Genomic DNA, 23,259 nt, shown 5'->3' with positions numbered 1-23,259 from the left:
CAACTAGGGTTAGCATCAGGACAACTAGGGTTAGCGTCAGGACAACTAGGTTTAGCATCAGGACAACTAGGGTTAGCGTCAGGACAACTAGGGTTAGCGTCACGACAACTAGGGTTAGCGTCAGGACAACTAGGGTTAGCATCACGACAACTAGGGTTAGCGTCAGGACAACTAGGGTTAGCGTCAGGACAACTAGGGTTAGCGTCAGGACAACTAGGGTTAGCGTCACGACAACTAGGGTTAGCGTCAGGACAACTAGGGTTAGCGTCACGACAACTAGGGTTAGCGTCACGACAACTAGGGTTAGCGTCAGGACAACTAGGGTTAGCGTCAGGACAACTAGGGTTAGCGTCAGGACAACTAGGGTTAGCGTCACGACAACGAGGGTTGGCGTCAGGACAACTAGGGTTAGCGTCAGGACAACTAGGGTTAGCGTCAGAACAACTAGGGTTAGCGTCAGGACAACTAGGGTTAGCAACAGGACAACTAGGGTTAGCGTCAGTACAACTAGGGTTAGAGTCAGGATAACTAGGGTTAGCGTCAGGACAACTAGAGTTAGCGTCAGGACAACTAGGGTTAGCGTCAGGACAAATAGGGTTAGCGTCAGGACAAGTAGGGTTAGCGTCAGGACAACTAGGGTTAGCGTCAGGACAAGTAGGGTTAGCATCAGGACAACTAGGGTTAGCGTCAGGACAACTAGGGTTAGCATCAGGACAACTAGGGTTAGCGTCAGGACAACTAGGGTTAGCGTCACAACTAGGGTTAGCGTCAGGACAACTAGGGTTAGCGTCAGGACAACTAGGGTTAGCGTCAGGACAACTAGGGTTAGCGTCAGGACAACTAGGGTTAGCGTCACGACAACTAGGGTTAGCGTCAGGACACCTAGGGTTAGAGTCACGACAACTAGGGTTAGCGTCAGGACAACTAGGGTTAGCGTCAGGACAACTAGGGTTAGCGTCAGGACAACTAGGGTTAGCGTCGCGACAACTAGGGTTGGCGTCAGGACAACTAGGGTTAGCGTCACGACAACTAGGGTTAGCATCAGGACAACTAGGGTTAGCGTCAGGACAACTAGGGTTAGCGTCAGGACAAGTAGGGTTAGCGTCAGGACAACTAGGGTTAGCGTCACGACAACTAGGGTTAGCGTCAGGACAACTAGGGTTAGCGTCAGGACAACTAGGGTTAGCGTGAGGACAACTAGGGTTAGCATCACGACAACTAGGGTTAGCATCACGACAACTAGGGTTAGCGTCAGGACAACTAGGGTTAGCGTCAGGACAACTAGGGTTAGCGTCAGGACAACTAGGGTTAGCGTCACGACAACTAGGGTTAGCGTCAGGACACCTAGGGTTAGCGTCACGACAACTAGGGTTAGCGTCAGGACAACTAGGGTTAGCGTCAGGACAACTAGGGTTAGCGTCAGGTCAACTAGGGTTAGCGTCACGACAACGAGGGTTGGCGTCAGGACAACTAGGGTTAGCGTCACGACAACTAGGGTTAGCGTCAGGACAACTAGGGTTAGCGTCAGGACAACTAGGGTTAGCATCAGGACAACTAGGGTTAGCGTCACAACTAGGGTTAGCGTCAGGACAACTAGGGTTAGCGTCACGACAACTAGGGTTAGCGTCACGACAACTAGGGTTAGCGTCAGGACAACTAGGGTTATCGTCACGACAACTAGGGTTAGCGTCAGGACAACTAGGGTTAGCGTCAGGACAACTAGGGTTAGCGTCACGACAACTAGGGTTAGCGTCAGGACAACTAGGGTTAGCGTCACGACAACTAGGGTTAGCGTCAGGACAACTAGGGTTAGCGTCACGACAACTAGGGTTAGCGTCAGGACAACTAGGGTTAGCGCCAGGACAACTAGGGTTAGCGCCAGGACAACTAAGGTTAGCGCCAGGACAACTAGGGTTAGCGCCAGGACAACTAGGGTTAGCGCCAGGACAACTAGGGTTAGCACCAGGACAACTAGGGTTAGCGTCAGGACAACTAGGGTTAGCGCCAGGACAACTAGGGTTAGCGCCAGGACAACTAGGGTAAGCGTCAGGACAACTAGGGTTAGCGTCAGAACAACTAGGGTTAGCGTCAGGACAACTAGGGTTAGCAACAGGACAACTAGGGTTAGCGTCAGTACAACTAGGGTTAGAGTCAGGACAACTAGGGTTAGCGTCAGGACAACTAGAGTTAGCGTCAGGACAACTAGGGTTAGCGTCAGGACAAATAGGGTTAGCGTCAGGACAAGTAGGGTTAGTGTCACGACAACTAGGGTTAGCGTCAGGACAACTAGGGTTAGCGTCAGGACAACTAGGGTTAGCGTCACGACAACTAGGGTTAGCGTCAGGACAACTAGGGTTAGCGTCACGACAACTAGGGTTAGCGTCAGGACAACTAGGGTTAGCGTCACGACAACTAGGGTTAGCGTCAGGACAACTAGGGTTAGCGTCAGGACAACTAGGGTTAGCGTCAGGACAACTAGGGTTAGCGTCACGACAACTAGGGTTAGCGTCAGGACACCTAGGGTTAGAGTCACGACAACTAGGGTTAGCGTCAGGACAACTAGGGTTAGCGTCAGGACAACTAGGGTTAGCGTCAGGACAACTAGGGTTAGCGTCGCGACAACTAGGGTTGGCGTCAGGACAACTAGGGTTAGCGTCACGACAACTAGGGTTAGCATCAGGACAACTAGGGTTAGCGTCAGGACAACTAGGGTTAGCGTCAGGACAAGTAGGGTTAGCGTCAGGACAACTAGGGTTAGCGTCACGACAACTAGGGTTAGCGTCAGGACAACTAGGGTTAGCATCAGGACAACTAGGGTTAGCGTCAGGACAACTAGGGTTAGCGTCACAACTAGGGTTAGCGTCAGGACAACTAGGGTTAGCGTCACGACAACTAGGGTTAGCGTCAGGACAACTAGGGTTAGCGTCAGGACAACTAGGGTTAGCGTCACGACAACTGGGGTTAGCGTCAGGACAACTAGGGTTAGCGTCACGACAACTAGGGTTAGCGTCAGGACAACTAGGGTTAGCGTCACGACAACTAGGGTTAGCGTCAGGACAACTAGGGTTAGCGTCAGGACAACTAGGGTTAGCGTCACGACAACTAGGGTTAGCGTCAGGACAACTAGGGTTAGCGTCAGGACAACTAGGGTTAGCGTCACGACAACTAGGGTTAGCGTCAGGACAACTAGGGTTAGCGTCACGACAACTAGGGTTAGCGTCAGGACAACTAGGGTTAGCGCCAGGACAACTAGGGTTAGCGCCAGGACAACTAAGGTTAGCGCCAGGACAACTAGGGTTAGCGCCAGGACAACTAGGGTTAGCGCCAGGACAACTAGGGTTAGCGCCAGGACAACTAGGGTTAGCGTCAGGACAACTAGGGTTAGCGTCAGAACAACTAGGGTTAGCGTCAGGACAACTAGGGTTAGCATCAGGACAACTAGGGTTAGCGTCAGGACAACTAGGGTTAGAGTCAGGACAACTAGGGTTAGCGTCAGGACAACTAGGGTTAGCGTCAGGACAACTAGGGTTAGCGTCAGGACAAATAGTGTTAGCGTCAGGACAAGTAGGGTTAGCGTCAGGACAACTAGGGTTAGCGTCAGGACAAGTAGGGTTAGCATGAGGACAACTAGGGTTAGCGTCAGGACAACTAGGGTTAGCGTCAGGACAACTAGGGTTAGCGTCACGACAACTATGGTTAGCGTCAGGACAACTAGGGTTAGCGTCAGGACAACTAGGGTTAGCGTCACGACAACTAGGGTTAGCGTCAGGACAACTAGGGTTAGCGTCACGACAACTAGGGTTAGCGTCAGGACAACTAGGGTTAGCGTCACGACAACTAGGGTTAGCGTCAGGACAACTAGGGTTAGCGTCACGACAACTAGGGTTAGCGTCAGGACAACTAGGGTTAGCGTCAGGACAACAAGGGTTAGCGTCACGACAACTAGGGTTAGCGTCAGGACAACTATGGTTAGCGTCACGACAACTAGGGTTAGCGTCAGGACAACTAGGGTTAGCGTCAGGACAACTAGGGTTAGCGTCACGACAACTAGGGTTAGCGTCAGGACACCTAGGGTTAGAGTCACGACAACTAGGGTTAGCGTCAGGACAACTAGTGTTAGCGTCAGGACAACTAGGGTTAGCGTCAGGACAACTAGGGTTAGCGTCGCGACAACTAGGGTTGGCGTCAGGACAACTAGGGTTAGCGTCACGACAACTAGGGTTAGCATCAGGACAACTAGGGTTAGCGTCAGGACAACTAGGGTTAGCGTCAGGACAAGTAGGGTTAGCGTCAGGACAACTAGGGTTAGCGTCACGACAACTAGGGTTAGCGTCAGGACAACTAGGGTTAGCATCAGGACAACTAGGGTTAGCGTCAGGACAACTAGGGTTAGCGTCACAACTAGGGTTAGCGTCAGGACAACTAGGGTTAGCGTCACGACAACTAGGGTTAGCGTCAGGACAACTAGGGTTAGCGTCAGGACAACTAGGGTTAGCGTCACGACAACTGGGGTTAGCGTCAGGACAACTAGGGTTAGCGTCACGACAACTAGGGTTAGCGTCAGGACAACTAGGGTTAGCGTCACGACAACTAGGGTTAGCGTCAGGACAACTAGGGTTAGCGTCAGGACAACTAGGGTTAGCGTCACGACAACTAGGGTTAGCGTCAGGACAACTAGGGTTAGCGTCAGGACAACTAGGGTTAGCGTCACGACAACTAGGGTTAGCGTCAGGACAACTAGGGTTAGCGTCACGACAACTAGGGTTAGCGTCAGGACAACTAGGGTTAGCGCCAGGACAACTAGGGTTAGCGCCAGGACAACTAAGGTTAGCGCCAGGACAACTAGGGTTAGCGCCAGGACAACTAGGGTTAGCGCCAGGACAACTAGGGTTAGCGTCAGGACAACTAGGGTTAGCGCCAGGACAACTAGGGTTAGCGCCAGGACAACTAGGGTTAGCGTCAGGACAACTAGGGTTAGGGTCAGAACAACTAGGGTTAGCGTCAGGACAACTAGGGTTAGCATCAGGACAACTAGGGTTAGCGTCAGGACAACTAGGGTTAGAGTCAGGACAACTAGGGTTAGCGTCAGGACAACTAGGGTTAGCGTCAGGACAACTAGGGTTAGCGTCAGGACAAATAGTGTTAGCGTCAGGACAAGTAGGGTTAGCGTCAGGACAACTAGGGTTAGCGTCAGGACAAGTAGGGTTAGCATGAGGACAACTAGGGTTAGCGTCAGGACAACTAGGGTTAGCGTCAGGACAACTAGGGTTAGCGTCACGACAACTATGGTTAGCGTCAGGACAACTAGGGTTAGCGTCAGGACAACTAGGGTTAGCGTCACGACAACTAGGGTTAGCGTCAGGACAACTAGGGTTAGCGTCACGACAACTAGGGTTAGCGTCAGGACAACTAGGGTTAGCGTCACGACAACTAGGGTTAGCGTCAGGACAACTAGGGTTAGCGTCACGACAACTAGGGTTAGCGTCAGGACAACTAGGGTTAGCGTCAGGACAACAAGGGTTAGCGTCACGACAACTAGGGTTAGCGTCAGGACAACTATGGTTAGCGTCACGACAACTAGGGTTAGCGTCAGGACAACTAGGGTTAGCGTCAGGACAACTAGGGTTAGCGTCACGACAACTAGGGTTAGCGTCAGGACACCTAGGGTTAGAGTCACGACAACTAGGGTTAGCGTCAGGACAACTAGGGTTAGCGTCAGGACAACTAGGGTTAGCGTCAGGACAACTAGGGTTAGCGTCGCGACAAATAGGGTTGGCGTCAGGACAACTAGGGTTAGCGTCACGACAACTAGGGTTAGCATCAGGACAACTAGGGTTAGCGTCAGGACAACTAGGGTTAGCGTCAGGACAAGTAGGGTTAGCGTCAGGACAACTAGGGTTAGCGTCACGACAACTAGGGTTAGCGTCAGGACAACTAGGGTTAGCATCAGGACAACTAGGGTTAGCGTCAGGACAACTAGGGTTAGCGTCACAACTAGGGTTAGCGTCAGGACAACTAGGGTTAGCGTCACGACAACTAGGGTTAGCGTCAGGACAACTAGGGTTAGCGTCAGGACAACTAGGGTTAGCGTCACGACAACTGGGGTTAGCGTCAGGACAACTAGGGTTAGCGTCACGACAACTAGGGTTAGCGTCAGGACAACTAGGGTTAGCGTCACGACAACTAGGGTTAGCGTCAGGACAACTAGGGTTAGCGTCAGGACAACTAGGGTTAGCGTCACGACAACTAGGGTTAGCGTCAGGACAACTAGGGTTAGCGTCAGGACAACTAGGGTTAGCGTCACGACAACTAGGGTTAGCGTCAGGACAACTAGGGTTAGCGTCACGACAACTAGGGTTAGCGTCAGGACAACTAGGGTTAGCGCCAGGACAACTAGGGTTAGCGCCAGGACAACTAAGGTTAGCGCCAGGACAACTAGGGTTAGCGCCAGGACAACTAGGGTTAGCGCCAGGACAACTAGGGTTAGCGTCAGGACAACTAGGGTTAGCGCCAGGACAACTAGGGTTAGCGCCAGGACAACTAGGGTTAGCGTCAGGACAACTAGGGTTAGCGTCAGAACAACTAGGGTTAGCGTCAGGACAACTAGGGTTAGCATCAGGACAACTAGGGTTAGCGTCAGGACAACTAGGGTTAGAGTCAGGACAACTAGGGTTAGCGTCAGGACAACTAGGGTTAGCGTCAGGACAACTAGGGTTAGCGTCAGGACAAATAGTGTTAGCGTCAGGACAAGTAGGGTTAGCGTCAGGACAACTAGGGTTAGCGTCAGGACAAGTAGGGTTAGCATGAGGACAACTAGGGTTAGCGTCAGGACAACTAGGGTTAGCGTCAGGACAACTAGGGTTAGCGTCACGACAACTATGGTTAGCGCCAGGACAACTAGGGTTAGCGTCAGGACAACTAGGGTTAGCGTCACGACAACTAGGGTTAGCGTCAGGACAACTAGGGTTAGCGTCACGACAACTAGGGTTAGCGTCAGGACAACTAGGGTTAGCGTCACGACAACTAGGGTTAGCGTCAGGACAACTAGGGTTAGCGTCACGACAACTAGGGTTAGCGTTAGGACAACTAGAGTTAGCATCAGGACAACTAGGGTTAGCGTCAGGACAACTAGGCTTAGCGTCAGGACAACTAGGGTTAGCGTCAGGACAACTAGGGTTAGCGTCACAACAACTAGGGTTAGCGTCAGGACAACTAGGGTTAGCGTCACGACAAGTAGGGTTAGCGTCAGGACAACTAGGGTTAGCGTCACGACAACTAGGGTTAGCGTCACGACAGCTAGGGTTAGCGTCAGGACAGCTAGGGTTAGCGTCAGGACAACTAGGGTTAGCGTCAGGACAACTAGGGTTAGCGTCAGGACAACTAGGGTTAGCGTCACGACAACTAGGGTTAGCGTCAGGACAACTAGGGTTAGCGTCAGGACAACTAGGGTTAGCGTCAGGACAACTAGGGTTAGCGTCAGGACAACTTGGGTTAGCGTCACGACAACTAGGGTTAGCATCAGGACAACTAGGGTTAGAGTCACGACAACTAGGGTTAGCGTCAGGACAACTAGGGTTAGCGTCAGTACATCTAGGGTTAGCGTCACGACAACTAGGGTTAGCGTCAGGACAACTAGGGTTAGCGTCAGGACAACTAGGGTTAGCGTCAGGACAACTAGGGATAGCGTCAGGACAACTAGGGTTAGCGTCAGGACAACTAGGGTTAGCGTCACGACAACTAGGGTTAGCGTCAGGACAACTAGGGTTAGCGTCAGGACAACTAGGGTTATCGTCAGGACAACTAGGGTTAGCGTCAGGACAACTAGGGTTAGCGTCAGGACAACTAGGGTTAACGTCAGGACAACTAGGGTTAACGTCAGGACAACTAGGGTTAGCGTCAGGACAACTATGGTTTGCGTCAGGACAACTAGGGTTAGCGTCGGGACAACTAGGGTTAGCATCGGGACAACTAGGGATAGCGTCAGGACAACTAGGGTTAGCGTCAGGACAACTAGGGTTAGCGTCAGGACAACTAGGGTTAGCGTCGGGACAACTAGGGTTAGCGTCAGGACAACTAGGGTTAGCGTCGGGACAACTAGGGTTAGCGTCAGGACAACTAGGGTTACCGTCAGGACAACTAGGGTTAGCATCAGGACAACTAGGGTTAGCGTCAGGACAACTAGGGTTAGCGTCAGGACAACTAGGGTTAGCATCAGGACAACTAGGTTTAGCGTCAGGACAACTAGGGTTAGCGTCGGGACAACTAGGGTTAGCGTCGGGACAACTAGGGTTAGCGTCCGGACAACTAGGGTTAGCGTCAGGACAACTAGGGTTAGCGTCAGGACAACTAGGGTTAGCTTCAAGACAAGTAGGGTTAGCGTCAGGACAACTAGGGCTAGCGTCAGGACAACTAGGGTTAGCGTCAGGACAACTAGGGTTAGCGTCACGACAACTAGGGTTAGCGTCAGGACAACTAGGGTTAGCCTCACGACAACTAGGGTTAGCGTCAGGACAACTAGGGTTAGCCTCACGACAACTAGGTTTAGTGTCACGACAACTAGGGTTAGCGTCAGGACAACTAGGGTTAGCGTCAGGACAACTAGGGTTAGCGTCACGACAACTAGGGTTAGCGTCAGGACAACTAGGGTTAGCGTCAGGACAACTAGGGTTAGCGTCAGGACAAGTAGTGTTAGCATCAGGACAACTAGGGTTAGCGTCAGGACAACTAGGGTTAGCGTCACGACAACTAGGGTTAGCGTCACGACAACTAGGGTTAGCGTCACGACAACTAGGGTTAGCGTCAGGACAACTAGGGTTAGCGTCAGGACAACTAGGGTTAGCGTCAGGACAAGTAGGGTTAGCGTCAGGACAACTAGGGTTAGCGTCAGGACAAGTAGGGTTAGCGTCAGGACAACTAGGGTTAGCGTCAGGACAAGTAGGGTTAGCGTCAGGACAACTAGGGTTAGCGTCAGGACAACTAGGGTTTGCGTCAGGACAACTAGGGTTAGCGTCACGACAACTAGGGTTAGCGTCAGGACACCTAGGGTTAGCGTCACGACAACTAGGGTTAGCTTCAGGACAACTAGGGTTAGCATCAGGACAACTAGGGTTAGCGTCAGGACAACTAGGGTTAGCGTCAGGACAACTAGGGTTAGCGTCAGGACAACTAGGGATAGAGTCAGAACAACTAGGGTTAGCGTCAGGACAACTAGGGTTAGCGTCAGGACAGCTAGGGTTAGCGTCACGACAACTAGGGTTAGCGTCAGGACAACTAGGGTTAGCGTCAGGACAACTAGGGTTAGCGTCAGGACAACTAGGGTTAGCGTCAGGACAACTAGGGTTAGCGTCAGGACAACTAGGGTTAATGTCAGGACAACTAGGGTTAGCGTCGGGACAACTAGGGTTAGCGTCGGGACAACTAGGGTTAGCATCGGGACAACTAGGGTTAGCATCAGGACAACTAGGGTTAGCGTCAGCACAACTAGGGTTAGCGTCGGGACAACTAGAGTTAGCGTCGGGACAACTAGGGTTAGCGTCAGGACAACTAGGGTTATCGTCAGGACAACTAGGGTTAGCGTCAGGACAACTAGGGTTAGTGTCAGGACAACTAGGGTTAATGTCAGGACAACTAGGGTTAGCGTCAGGACAACTAGGGTTTGCGTCGGGACAACTAGGGTTAGCATCGGGACAACTAGGGTTAGCGTCAGGACAACTAGGGTTAGCGTCAGGACAACTAGGGTTAGCGTCGGGACAACTAGGGTTAGCGTCAGGACAACTAGGGTTAGCGTCAGGACAACTAGGGTTAGCGTCACGACAACTAGGGTTAGCGTCAGGACAACTAGGGTTAGCGTCAGGACAACTAGAGTTAGCGTCAGGACAACTAGGGTTACCGTCAGGACAACTAGGGTTAGCATCAGGACAACTAGGGTTAGCGTCAGGACAACTAGGGTTAGCGTCAGAACAACTAGGGTTAGCGTCAGGACAACTAGGGTTAGCGTCACGACAACTAGGGTTAGCGTCACGACAACTAGGGTTAGCGTCAGGACAACTAGGGTTAGCGTCAGGACAACTAGGGTTAGCGTCACGACAACTAGGGTTAGCGTCACGACAACTAGGGTTAGCGTCACGACAACTAGGGTTAGCGTCACGACAACTAGGGTTAGCGTCAGGACAACTAGGGTTAGCGTCAGGACAACTAGGGTTAGCGTCAGGACAAGTAGGGTTAGCGTCAGGACAACTAGGGTTAGCGTCAGGACAAGTAGGGTTAGCGTCAGGACAACTAGGGTTAGCGTCAGGACAAGTAGGGTTAGCGTCAGGACAACTAGGGTTAGCGTCAGGACAACTAGGGTTTGCGTCAGGACAACTAGGGTTAGCGTCAGGACACCTAGGGTTAGCGTCACGACAACTAGGGTTAGCTTCAGGACAACTAGGGTTAGCATCAGGACAACTAGGGTTAGCGTCAGGACAACTAGGGTTAGCGTCAGGACAACTAGGGTTAGCGTCAGGACAACTAGGGATAGAGTCAGAACAACTAGGGTTAGCGTCAGGACAACTAGGGTTAGCGTCAGGACAGCTAGGGTTAGCGTCAGGACAGCTAGGGTTAGCGTCACGACAACTAGGGTTAGCGTCAGGACAACTAGGGTTAGCGTCAGGACAACTAGGGTTAGCGTCAGGACAACTAGGGTTAGCGTCAGGACAACTAGGGTTAGCGTCAGGACAACTAGGGTTAATGTCAGGACAACTAGGGTTAGCGTCGGGACAACTAGGGTTAGCGTCGGGACAACTAGGGTTAGCATCGGGACAACTAGGGTTAGCATCAGGACAACTAGGGTTAGCGTCAGCACAACTAGGGTTAGCGTCGGGACAACTAGAGTTAGCGTCGGGACAACTAGGGTTAGCGTCAGGACAACTAGGGTTATCGTCAGGACAACTAGGGTTAGCGTCAGGACAACTAGGGTTAGTGTCAGGACAACTAGGGTTAATGTCAGGACAACTAGGGTTAGCGTCAGGACAACTAGGGTTTGCGTCGGGACAACTAGGGTTAGCATCGGGACAACTAGGGTTAGCGTCAGGACAACTAGGGTTAGCGTCAGGACAACTAGGGTTAGCGTCGGGACAACTAGGGTTAGCGTCAGGACAACTAGGGTTAGCGTCAGGACAACTAGGGTTAGCGTCACGACAACTAGGGTTAGCGTCAGGACAACTAGGGTTAGCGTCAGGACAACTAGAGTTAGCGTCAGGACAACTAGGGTTACCGTCAGGACAACTAGGGTTAGCATCAGGACAACTAGGGTTAGCGTCAGGACAACTAGGGTTAGCGTCAGAACAACTAGGGTTAGCGTCAGGACAACTAGGGTTAGCATCAGGACAACTAGGTTTAGCGTCAGGACAACTAGGGTTAGCGTCGGGACAACTAGGGTTAGCGTCGGGACAACTAGGGTTAGAGTCGGGACAACTAGGGTTAGCGTCCGGACAACTAGGGTTAGCGTCAGGACAACTAGGGTTAGCGTCAGGACAACTAGGGTTAGCGTCAGGACAACTAGGGTTAGCGTCAGGACAACTAGGGTTAGCGTCACAACAACTAGGGTTAGCGTCACGACAACTAGGGTTAGCGTCAGGACAACTAGGGTTAGCCTCACGACAACTAGGGTTAGCGTCAGGACAACTAGGGTTAGCGTCAGGACAACTAGGTTTAGCGTCACGACAACTAGGGTTAGCGTCAGGACAACTAGGGTTAGCGTCAGGACAACTAGGGTTAGCGTCAGGACAACTAGGGTTAGCATCAGGACAACTAGGGTTAATGTCAGGACAACTAGGGTTAGCGTCAGGACAACTAGGGTTAGCGTCGGGACAACTAGGGTTAGCATCGGGACAACTAGGGTTAGCGTCAGGACAACTAGGGTTAGCGTCAGGACAACTAGGGTTAGCGTCAGGACAACTAGAGTTAGCGTCGGGACAACTAGGGTTAGCGTCAGGACAACTAGGGTTATCGTCAGGACAACTAGGGTTAGCGTCAGGACAACTAGGGTTAGTGTCAGGACAACTAGGGTTAATGTCAGGACAACTAGGGTTAGCGTCAGGACAACTAGGGTTTGCGTCGGGACAACTAGGGTTAGCGTCGGGACAACTAGGGTTAGCGTCAGGACAACTAGGGTTAGCGTCAGGACAACTAGGGTTAGCGTCAGGACAACTAGGGTTAGCGTCGGGACAACTAGGGTTAGCGTCAGGACAACTAGGGTTAGCGTCAGGACAACTAGGGTTAGCGTCACGACAACTAGGGTTAGCGTCAGGACAACTAGGGTTAGCGTCAGGACAACTAGAGTTAGCGTCAGGACAACTAGGGTTACCGTCAGGACAACTAGGGTTAGCATCAGGACAACTAGGGTTAGCGTCAGGACAACTAGGGTTAGCGTCAGGACAACTAGGGTTAGCGTCACAACAACTAGGGTTAGCGTCACGACAACTAGGGTTAGCGTCAGGACAACTAGGGTTAGCCTCACGACAACTAGGGTTAGTGTCACGACAACTAGGGTTAGCGTCAGGACAACTAGGGTTAGCATCAGGACAACTAGGGTTAGCGTCAGGACAACTAGGGTTAGCGTCAGGACAACTAGGGTTAGCGTCAGGACAACTAGGTTTAGCGTCAGGACAACTAGGGTTAGCGTCGGGACAACTAGGGTTAGCGTCGGGACAACTAGGGTTAGCGTCCGGACAACTAGGGTTAGCGTCAGGACAACTAGGGTTAGCGTCAGGACAACTAGGGTTAGCGTCACGACAACTAGGGTTAGCGTCAGGACAACTAGGGTTAGCCTCACGACAACTAGGGTTAGTGTCACGACAACTAGGGTTAGCGTCAGGACAACTAGGGTTAGCGTCACGACAGCTAGGGTTAGCGTCAGGACAACTAGGGTTAGCGTCAGGACAACTAGGGTTAGCGTCAGGACAAGTAGGGTTAGCGTCAGGACAAGTAGGGTTAGCGTCAGGACAACTAGGGTTAGCGTCAGGACAACTAGGGTTAGCGTCAGGACAACTAGGTTTAGCGTCACGACAACTAGGGTTAGCGTCAGGACAACTAGGGGTAGCGTCAGGACAACTAGGGTTAGCGTCAGGACAACTAGGTTTAGCGTCACGACAACTAGGGTTAGCGTCAGGACAACTAGGGTTAGCGTCAGGACAACTAGGCTTAGCGTCAGGACAACTAGGGTTAGCGTCAGGACAACTAGGGTTAGCGTCAGGACAACTAGGGTTAGCATCAGGACAACTAGGTTTAGCGTCAGGACAACTAGGGTTAGCGTCGGGACAACTAGGGTTAGCGTCGGGACAACTAGTTTTAGCGTCCGGACAACTAGGGTTAGCGTCAGTACAACTAGGGTTAGCGTCAGGACAACTAGGGTTAGCGTCAGGACAACTAGGGTTAGCGTCAGGACAACTAGGGTTAGCGTCACAACAACTAGGGTTAGCGTCAGGACAACTAGGGTTAGCGTCACGACAACTAGGGTTAGCGTCAGGACAACTAGGGTTAGCATCAGGACAACTAGGGTTAGCGTCAGGACAACTAGGGTTAGCGTCAGGACAACTAGGGATAGCGTCAGGACAACTAGGGTTAGCGTCAGGACAACTAGGGTTAGCGTCAGGACAGCTAGGGTTAGCGTCACGACAACTAGGGTTAGCGTCAGGACAACTAGGGTTAGCGTCAGGACAACTAGGGTTATCGTCAGGACAACTAGGGTTAGCGTCAGGACAACTAGGGTTAGCGTCAGGACAACTAGGGTTAGCGTCAGGTCAACTAGAGTTAGCGTCGGGACAACTAGGGTTAGCGTCAGGACAACTAGGGTTATCGTCAGGACAACTAGGGTTAGCGTCAGGACAACTAGGGTTAGCGTCACGACAACTAGGGTTAGCGTCAGGACAACTAGGGTTAGCGTCAGGACAACTAGGGTTAGCGTCAGGACAACTAGGGTTAGCGTCAGGACAACTAGGGATAGCGTCAGGACAACTAGGGTTAGCGTCAGGACAACTAGGGTTAGCGTCAGGACAACTAGGGTTAGCGTCAGGACAACTAGGGTTAATGTCAGGACAACTAGGGTTAGCGTCGGGACAACTAGGGTTAGCGTCAGGACAACTAGGGTTAGCGTCACAACAACTAGGGTTAGCGTCAGGACAACTAGGGTTAGCGTCACGACAACTAGGGTTAGCGTCACGACAACTAGGGTTAGCATCAGGACAACTAGGGTTAGCGTCAGGACAACTAGAGTTAGCGTCAGGACAACTAGGGTTAGCGTCAGGACAACTAGGGATAGCGTCAGGACAACTAGGGTTAGCGTCAGGACAACTAGGGTTAGCGTCAGGACAGCTAGGGTTAGCGTCACGACAACTAGGGTTAGCGTCAGGACAACTAGGGTTAGCGTCAGGACAACTAGGGTTAGCGTCAGGACAACTAGGGTTAGCGTCAGGACAACTAGGGTTAGCGTCACGACAACTAGGGTTAGCGTCAGGACAACTAGGGTTAGCGTCACGACAACTAGGGTTAGCGTCAGGACAACTAGGGTTAGCCTCACGACAACTAGGGTTAGCGTCACGACAACTAGGGTTAGCGTCAGGACAACTAGGGTTAGCGTCAGGACAACTAGGGTTAGCGTCAGGACAACTAGGTTTAGCGTCAGGACAACTAGGGTTAGCGTCGGGACAACTAGGGTTAGCGTCGGGACAACTAGGGTTAGCATCCGGACAACTAGGGTTAGCGTCAGGACAACTAGGGTTAGCGTCAGGACAACTAGGGTTAGCGTCAGGACAACTAGGGTTAGCGTCACGACAACTAGGGTTAGCGTCAGGACAACTAGGGTTAGCGTCACGACAACTAGGGTTAGCGTCAGGACAACTAGGGTTAGCCTCACGACAACTAGGGTTAGTGTCACGACAACTAGGGTTAGCGTCAGGACAACTAGGGTTAGCGTCACGACAACTAGGGTTAGCGTCAGGACAACTAGGGTTAGCGTCAGGACAACTAGGGTTAGCGTCAGGACAAGTAGGGTTAGCGTCAGGACAAGTAGGGTTAGCGTCAGGACAACTAGGGTTAGCGTCAGGACAACTAGGGTTAGCGTCAGGACAACTAGGTTTAGCGTCACGACAACTAGGGTTAGCGTCAGGACAACTAGGGTTAGCGTCAGGACAACTAGGGTTAGCGTCAGGACAACTAGGTTTAGCGTCACGACAACTAGGGTTAGCGTCAGGACAACTAGGGTTAGCGTCAGGACAACTAGGCTTAGCGTCAGGACAACTAGGGTTAGCGTCAGGACAACTAGGGTTAGCGTCAGGACAACTAGGGTTAGCATCAGGACAACTAGGTTTAGCGTCAGGACAACTAGGGTTAGCGTCGGGACAACTAGGGTTAGCGTCGGGACAACTAGGGTTAGCGTCGGGACAACTAGTTTTAGCGTCCGGACAACTAGGGTTAGCGTCAGGACAACTAGGGTTAGCGTCAGGACAACTAGGGTTAGCGTCAGGACAACTAGGTTTAGCGTCAGGACAACTAGGGTTAGCGTCACAACAACTAGGGTTAGCGTCAGGACAACTAGGGTTAGCGTCACGACAACTAGGGTTAGCGTCAGGACAACTAGGGTTAGCATCAGGACAACTAGGGTTAGCGTCAGGACAACTAGGGTTAGCGTCAGGACAACTAGGGATAGCGTCAGGACAACTAGGGTTAGCGTCAGGACAACTAGGGTTAGCGTCAGGACAGCTAGGGTTAGCGTCACGACAACTAGGGTTAGCGTCAGGACAACTAGGGTTAGCGTCAGGACAACTAGGGTTAATGTCAGGACAACTAGGGTTAGCGTCAGGACAACTAGGGTTTGCGTTGGGACAACTAGGGTTAGCATCGGGACAACTAGGGTTAGCGTCAGGACAACTAGGGTTAGCGTCAGGACAACTAGGGTTAGCGTCAGGACAACTAGGGTTAGCGTCGGGACAACTAGGGTTAGCGTCAGGACAACTAGGGTTAGCGTCAGGACAACTAGGGTTAGCGTCACGACAACTAGGGTTAGCGTCAGGACAACTAGGGTTAGCGTCAGGACAAATAGGGTTAGCGTCAGGACAACTAGGGTTAGCGTCACAACAACTAGGGTTAGCGTCAGGACAACTAGGGTTAGCGTCAGGACAACTAGGGTTAGCGTCAGGACAACTAGGGTTAGCGTCAGGACAACTAGGGTTAATGTCAGGACAACTAGGGTTAGCGTCGGGACAACTAGGGTTAGCGTCAGGACAACTAGGGTTAGCGTCACAACAACTAGGGTTAGCGTCAGGACAACTAGGGTTAGCGTCACGACAACTAGGGTTAGCGTCACGACAACTAGGGTTAGCATCAGGACAACTAGGGTTAGCGTCAGGACAACTAGAGTTAGCGTCAGGACAACTAGGGTTAGCGTCAGGACAACTAGGGATAGCGTCAGGACAACTAGGGTTAGCGTCAGGACAACTAGGGTTAGCGTCAGGACAGCTAGGGTTAGCGTCACGACAACTAGGGTTAGCGTCAGGACAACTAGGGTTAGCGTCAGGACAACTAGGGTTAGCGTCAGGACAACTAGGGTTAGCGTCAGGACAACTAGGGTTAGCGTCACGACAACTAGGGTTAGCATCAGGACAACTAGGGTTAGCGTCACGACAACTAGGGTTAGCGTCAGGACAACTAGGGTTAGCCTCACGACAACTAGGGTTAGCGTCACGACAACTAGGGTTAGCGTCAGGACAACTAGGGTTAGCGTCAGGACAACTAGGGTTAGCGTCAGGACAACTAGGTTTAGCGTCAGGACAACTAGGGTTAGCGTCGGGACAACTAGGGTTAGCGTCGGGACAACTAGGGTTAGCATCCGGACAACTAGGGTTAGCGTCAGGACAACTAGGGTTAGCGTCAGGACAACTAGGGTTAGCGTCAGGACAACTAGGGTTAGCGTCACGACAACTAGGGTTAGCGTCAGGACAACTAGGGTTAGCGTCACGACAACTAGGGTTAGCGTCAGGACAACTAGGGTTAGCCTCACGACAACTAGGGTTAGTGTCACGACAACTAGGGTTAGCGTCAGGACAACTAGGGTTAGCGTCACGACAACTAGGGTTAGCGTCAGGACAACTAGGGTTAGCGTCAGGACAACTAGGGTTAGCGTCAGGACAAGTAGGGTTAGCGTCAGGACAAGTAGGGTTAGCGTCAGGACAACTAGGGTTAGCGTCAGGACAACTAGGGTTAGCGTCAGGACAACTAGGTTTAGCGTCACGACAACTAGGGTTAGCGTCAGGACAACTAGGGTTAGCGTCAGGACAACTAGGGTTAGCGTCAGGACAACTAGGTTTAGCGTCACGACAATTAGGGTTAGCGTCAGGACAACTAGGGTTAGCGTCAGGACAACTAGGCTTAGCGTCAGGACAACTAGGGTTAGCGTCAGGACAACTAGGGTTAGCGTCAGGACAACTAGGGTTAGCATCAGGACAACTAGGTTTAGCGTCAGGACAACTAGGGTTAGCGTCGGGACAACTAGGGTTAGCGTCGGGACAACTAGTTTTAGCGTCCGGACAACTAGGGTTAGCGTCAGGACAACTAGGGTTAGCGTCAGGACAACTAGGGTTAGCGTCAGGACAACTAGGTTTAGCGTCAGGACAACTAGGGTTAGCGTCACAACAACTAGGGTTAGCGTCAGGACAACTAGGGTTAGCGTCACGACAACTAGGGTTAGCGTCAGGACAACTAGGGTTAGCATCAGGACAACTAGGGTTAGCGTCAGGACAACTAGGGTTAGCGTCAGGACAACTAGGGATAGCGTCAGGACAACTAGGGTTAGCGTCAGGACAACTAGGGTTAGCGTCAGGACAGCTAGGGTTAGCGTCACGACAACTAGGGTTAGCGTCAGGACAACTAGGGTTAGCGTCAGGACAACTAGGGTTATCGTCAGGACAACTAGGGTTAGCGTCAGGACAACTAGGGTTATCGTCAGGACAACTAGGGTTAGCGTCAGGACAACTAGGGTTAGCGTCAGGACAACTAGGGTTAATGTCAGGACAACTAGGGTTAGCGTCAGGACAACTAGGGTTTGCGTTGGGACAACTAGGGTTAGCATCGGGACAACTAGGGTTAGCGTCAGGACAACTAGGGTTAGCGTCAGGACAACTAGGGTTAGCGTCAGGACAACTAGGGTTAGCGTCGGGACAACTAGGGTTAGCGTCAGGACAACTAGGGTTAGCGTCAGGACAACTAGGGTTAGCGTCACGACAACTAGGGTTAGCGTCAGGACAACTAGGGTTAGCGTCAGGACAAATAGGGTTAGCGTCAGGACAACTAGGGTTAGCGTCACAACAACTAGGGTTAGCGTCAGGACAACTAGGGTTAGCGTCACGACAACTAGGGTTAGCGTCAGGACAACTAGGGTTAGCGTCAGGACAACTAGGGTTAGCGTCACGACAACTAGGGTTAGCGTCAGGACAACTAGGGTTAGCATCAGGACAACTAGGGTTAGCGTCAGGACAACTAGGGTTAGCGTCAGGACAACTAGGGTTAGCGTCAGGACAACTAGGGATAGCGTCAGGACAACTAGGGTTAGCGTCACGACAACTAGGGTTAGCGTCAGGACAACTAGGGTTAGCGTCAGGACAACTAGGGTTAGCGTCAGGACAAGTAGGGTTAGCGTCAGGACAAGTAGGGTTAGCGTCAGGACAACTAGGGTTAGCGTCAGGACAACTAGGGTTAGCGTCAGGACAAGTAGGGTTAGCGTCAGGACAAGTAGGGTGAGCGTCAGGACAACTAGGGTTTGCGTCAGGACAACTAGGGTTAGCGTCAGGACAACTAGGGTTAGCGTCACGACAACTAAGGTTAGCATCAGGACAACTAGGGTTAGCGTCAGGACAACTAGGGTTAGCGTCAGGACAAGTAGGGTTAGCGTCAGGACAAGTAGGGTTAGCGTCAGGACAACTAGGGTTAGCGTCACGACAACTAGGGTTAGCGTCAGGACAACTAGGGTTAGCGTCACGACAACTAGGGTTAGCGTCAGGACAACTAGGGTTAGCGTCAGGACAACTAGGGTTAGCGTCAGGACAAGTAGGGTTAGCGTCAGGACAAGTAGGGTTAGCGTCAGGACAACTAGGGTTAGCGTCAGGACAACTAGGGTTAGCGTCAGGACAAGTAGGGTTAGCGTCAGGACAACTAGGGTTAGCGTCAGGACAACTAGGGTTAGCGTCAGGACAACTAGGGTTAGCGTCAGGACAACTAGGGTTAGCGTCAGGACAACTAGGGTTAGCGTCAGGACAAGTAGGGTTAGCGTCAGGACAACTAGGGTTAGCGTCAGGACAAGTAGAGTTAGCGTCAGGACAACTAGGGTTAGCGTCAGGACAAGTAGGGTTAGCGTCAGGACAACTAGGGTTAGCATCAGGACAACTAGGTTTAGCGTCAGGACAACTAGGGTTAGCGTCGGGACAACTAGGGTTAGCGTCGGGACAACTAGGGTTAGCGTCCGGACAACTAGGGTTAGCGTCAGGACAACTAGGGTTAGCGTCAGGACAACTAGGGTTAGCGTCACAACAACTAGGGTTAGCGTCAGGACAACTAGGGTTAGCGTCACGACAACTAGGGTTAGCGTCAGGACAACTAGGGTTAGCATCAGGACAACTAGGGTTAGCGTCAGGACAACTAGGGTTAGCGTCAGGACAACTAGGGTTAGCGCCAGGACAACTAGGGATAGCGTCAGGACAACTAGGGTTAGCGTCACGACAACTAGGGTTAGCGTCAGGACAACTAGGGTTAGCGTCAGGACAACTAGGGTTAGCGTCAGGACAAGTAGGGTTAGCATCAGGACAAGTAGGGTTAGCGTCAGGACAACTAGGGTTAGCGTCAGGACAACTAGGGTTAGCGTCAGGACAAGTAGGGTTAGCGTCAGGACAACTAGGGTTAGCGTCAGGACAACTAGGGTTAGCGTTAGGACAACTAGGTTTAGCGTCAGGACAACTAGGGTTAGCGTCACGACAACTAGGGTTAGCGTCAGGACAACTAGGGTTAGCGTCAGGACAACTAGGGTTAGCGTCAGGACAAGTCGGGTTAGCTTCAGGACAACTAGGGTTAGCGTCAGGACAAGTAGGGTTAGCGTCAGGACAACTAGGGTTAGCGTCAGGACAAGTAGGGTTAGCGTCAGGACAACTAGGGTTAGCGTCAGGACAACTAGGGTTTGCGTCAGGACAACTAGGGTTAGCGTCACGACAACTAGGGTTAGCGTCAGGACACCTAGGGTTAGCGTCACGACAACTAGGGTTAGCGTCAGGACAACTAGGGTTAGCATCAGGACAACTAGGGTTAGCGTCAGGACAACTAGGGATAGCGTCAGGACAACTAGGGTTAGCGTCAGGACAACTAGGGTTAGCGTCAGGAGAGCTAGGGTTAGCGTCACGACAACTAGGGTTAGCGTCAGGACAACTAGGGTTAGCGTCAGGACAACTAGGGTTATCGTCAGGACAACTAGGGTTAGCGTCAGGACAACTAGGGTTAGCGTCAGGACAACTAGGGTTAGCATCAGGACAACTAGGGTTAGCGTCAGGACAACTAGGGTTAGCGTCAGGACAACTAGGGTTAGCGTCAGGACAACTAGGGATAGCGTCAGGACAACTAGGGTTAGCGTCAGGACAACTAGGGTTAGCATCAGGAGAGCTAGGGTTAGCGTCACGACAACTAGGGTTAGCGTCAGGACATCTAGGGTTAGCGTCAGGACAACTAGGGTTATCGTCAGGACAACTAGGGTTAGCGTCAGGACAACTAGGGTTAGCGTCAGGACAACTAGGGTTAGCGTCAGGACAACTAGGGTTAGCGTCACGACAACTAGGGTTAGCGTCACGACAACTAGGGTTAGCGTCAGGACAACTAGGGTTAGCGTCAGGACAACTAGAGTTAGCGTCAGGACAACTAGAGTTACCGTCAGGACAACTAGGGTTAGCATCAGGACAACTAGGGTTAGCGTCGGGACAACTAGGGTTAGAGTCGGGACAACTAGGGTTAGCGTCCGGACAACTACGGTTAGCGTCAGGACAACTAGGGTTAGCGTCAGGACAACTAGGGTTAGCGTCAGGACAACTAGGGTTAGCGTCAGGACAACTAGGGTTAGCGTCACAACAACTAGGGTTAGCGTCAGGACAACTAGGGTTAGCGTCACGACAACTAGGGTTAGCTTCAGGACAACTAGGGTTAGCCTCACGACAACTAGGGTTAGTGTCACGACAACTAGGGTTAGCATCAGGACAACTAGGGTTAGCGTCAGGACAACTAGTGTTAGCGTCAGGACAACTAGGGTTAGCGTCAGGACAACTAGGGTTAGCATCAGGACAACTAGGTTTAGCGTCAGGACAACTAGGGTTAGCGTCGGGACAACTAGGGTTAGCGTCGGGACAACTAGGGTTAGCGTCCGGACAACTAGGGTTAGCGTCAGGACAAATAGGGTTAGCGTCAGGACAACTAGGGTTAGCGTCAGGACAAATAGGGTTAGCGTCAGGACAACTAGGGTTAGCGTCACAACAACTAGGGTTAGCGTCAGGACAACTAGGGTTAGCGTCACGACAACTAGGGTTAGCGTCAGGACAACTAGGGTTAGCCTCACGACAACTAGGGTTAGCGTCAGGACAACTAGGGTTAGCGTCAGGACAACTAGGGTTAGCGTCAGGACAAGTAGGGTTAGCGTCAGGACAAGTAGGGTTAGCGTCAGGACAACTAGGGTTTGCGTCAGTACAACTAGGGTTAGCGTCAGGACAACTAGGGTTAGCGTCACGACAACTAGGGTTAGCGTCAGGACAACTAGGGTTAGCGTCAGGACAACTAGGGTTAGCGTCAGGACAACTAGGGTTAGCGTCACAACAACTAGGGTTAGCGTCAGGACAACTAGGGTTAGCGTCACGACAACTAGGGTTAGCGTCAGGACAACTAGGGTTAGCCTCACGACAACTAGGGTTAGTGTCACGACAACTAGGGTTAGCGTCAGGACAACTAGGGTTAGCGTCAGGAAAACTAGTGTTAGCGTCAGGACAACTAGGGTTAGCGTCAGGACAACTAGGGTTAGCATCAGGACAACTAGGTTTAGCGTCAGGACAACTAGGGTTAGCGTCGGGACAACTAGGGTTAGCGTCGGGACAACTAGGGTTAGCGTCCGGACAACTAGGGTTAGCGTCAGGACAACTAGGGTTAGCGTCAGGACAACTAGGGTTAGCGTCAGGACAACTAGGGTTAGCGTCAGGACAAATAGGGTTAGCGTCAGGACAACTAGGGTTAGCGTCACAACAACTAGGGTTAGCGTCAGGACAAGTAGGGTTAGTGTCACGACAACTAGGGTTAGCGTCAGGACAACTAGGGTTAGCCTCACGACAACTAGGGTTAGCGTCAGGACAACTAGGGTTAGCGTCAGGACAACTAGGGTTAGCGTCAGGACAAGTAGGGTTAGCGTCAGGACAAGTAGGGTTAGCGTCAGGACAACTAGGGTTTGCGTCAGGACAACTAGGGTTAGCGTCAGGACAACTAGGGTTAGCGTCATGACAACTAGGGTTAGCGTCAGGACAACTAGGGTTAGCGTCAGGACAACTAGGGTTAGCGTCAGGACAAGTAGGGTTAGCGTCAGGACAAGTAGGGTTAGCGTCAGGACAACTAGGGTTAGCGTCACGACAACTAGGGTTAGCGTCAGGACAACTAGGGTTAGCGTCAGGACAACTAGGGTTAGCGTCACGACAACTAGGGTTAGCTTCAGGACAACTAGGGTTAGCCTCACGACAACTAGGGTTAGTGTCACGACAACTAGGGTTAGCATCAGGACAACTAGGGTTAGCGTCAGGACAACTAGTGTTAGCGTCAGGACAACTAGGGTTAGCGTCAGGACAACTAGGGTTAGCATCAGGACAACTAGGTTTAGCGTCAGGACAACTAGGGTTAGCGTCGGGACAACTAGGGTTAGCGTCGGGACAACTAGGGTTAGCGTCCGGACAACTAGGGTTAGCGTCAGGACAAATAGGGTTAGCGTCAGGACAACTAGGGTTAGCGTCAGGACAAATAGGGTTAGCGTCAGGACAACTAGGGTTAGCGTCACAACAACTAGGGTTAGCGTCAGGACAACTAGGGTTAGCGTCACGACAACTAGGGTTAGCGTCAGGACAACTAGGGTTAGCCTCACGACAACTAGGGTTAGCGTCAGGACAACTAGGGTTAGCGTCAGGACAACTAGGGTTAGCGTCAGGACAAGTAGGGTTAGCGTCAGGACAACTA

The sequence above is a fragment of the Phyllobates terribilis genome, unplaced genomic scaffold (assembly GCF_046119375.1).
Source record: "Phyllobates terribilis strain yellow unplaced genomic scaffold, ASM4611937v1 Scaffold_8__6_contigs__length_399053987, whole genome shotgun sequence".
NCBI lineage: Eukaryota > Metazoa > Chordata > Amphibia > Anura > Dendrobatidae > Phyllobates > Phyllobates terribilis.
Note: the sequence above shows the minus strand (reverse complement) of the source record.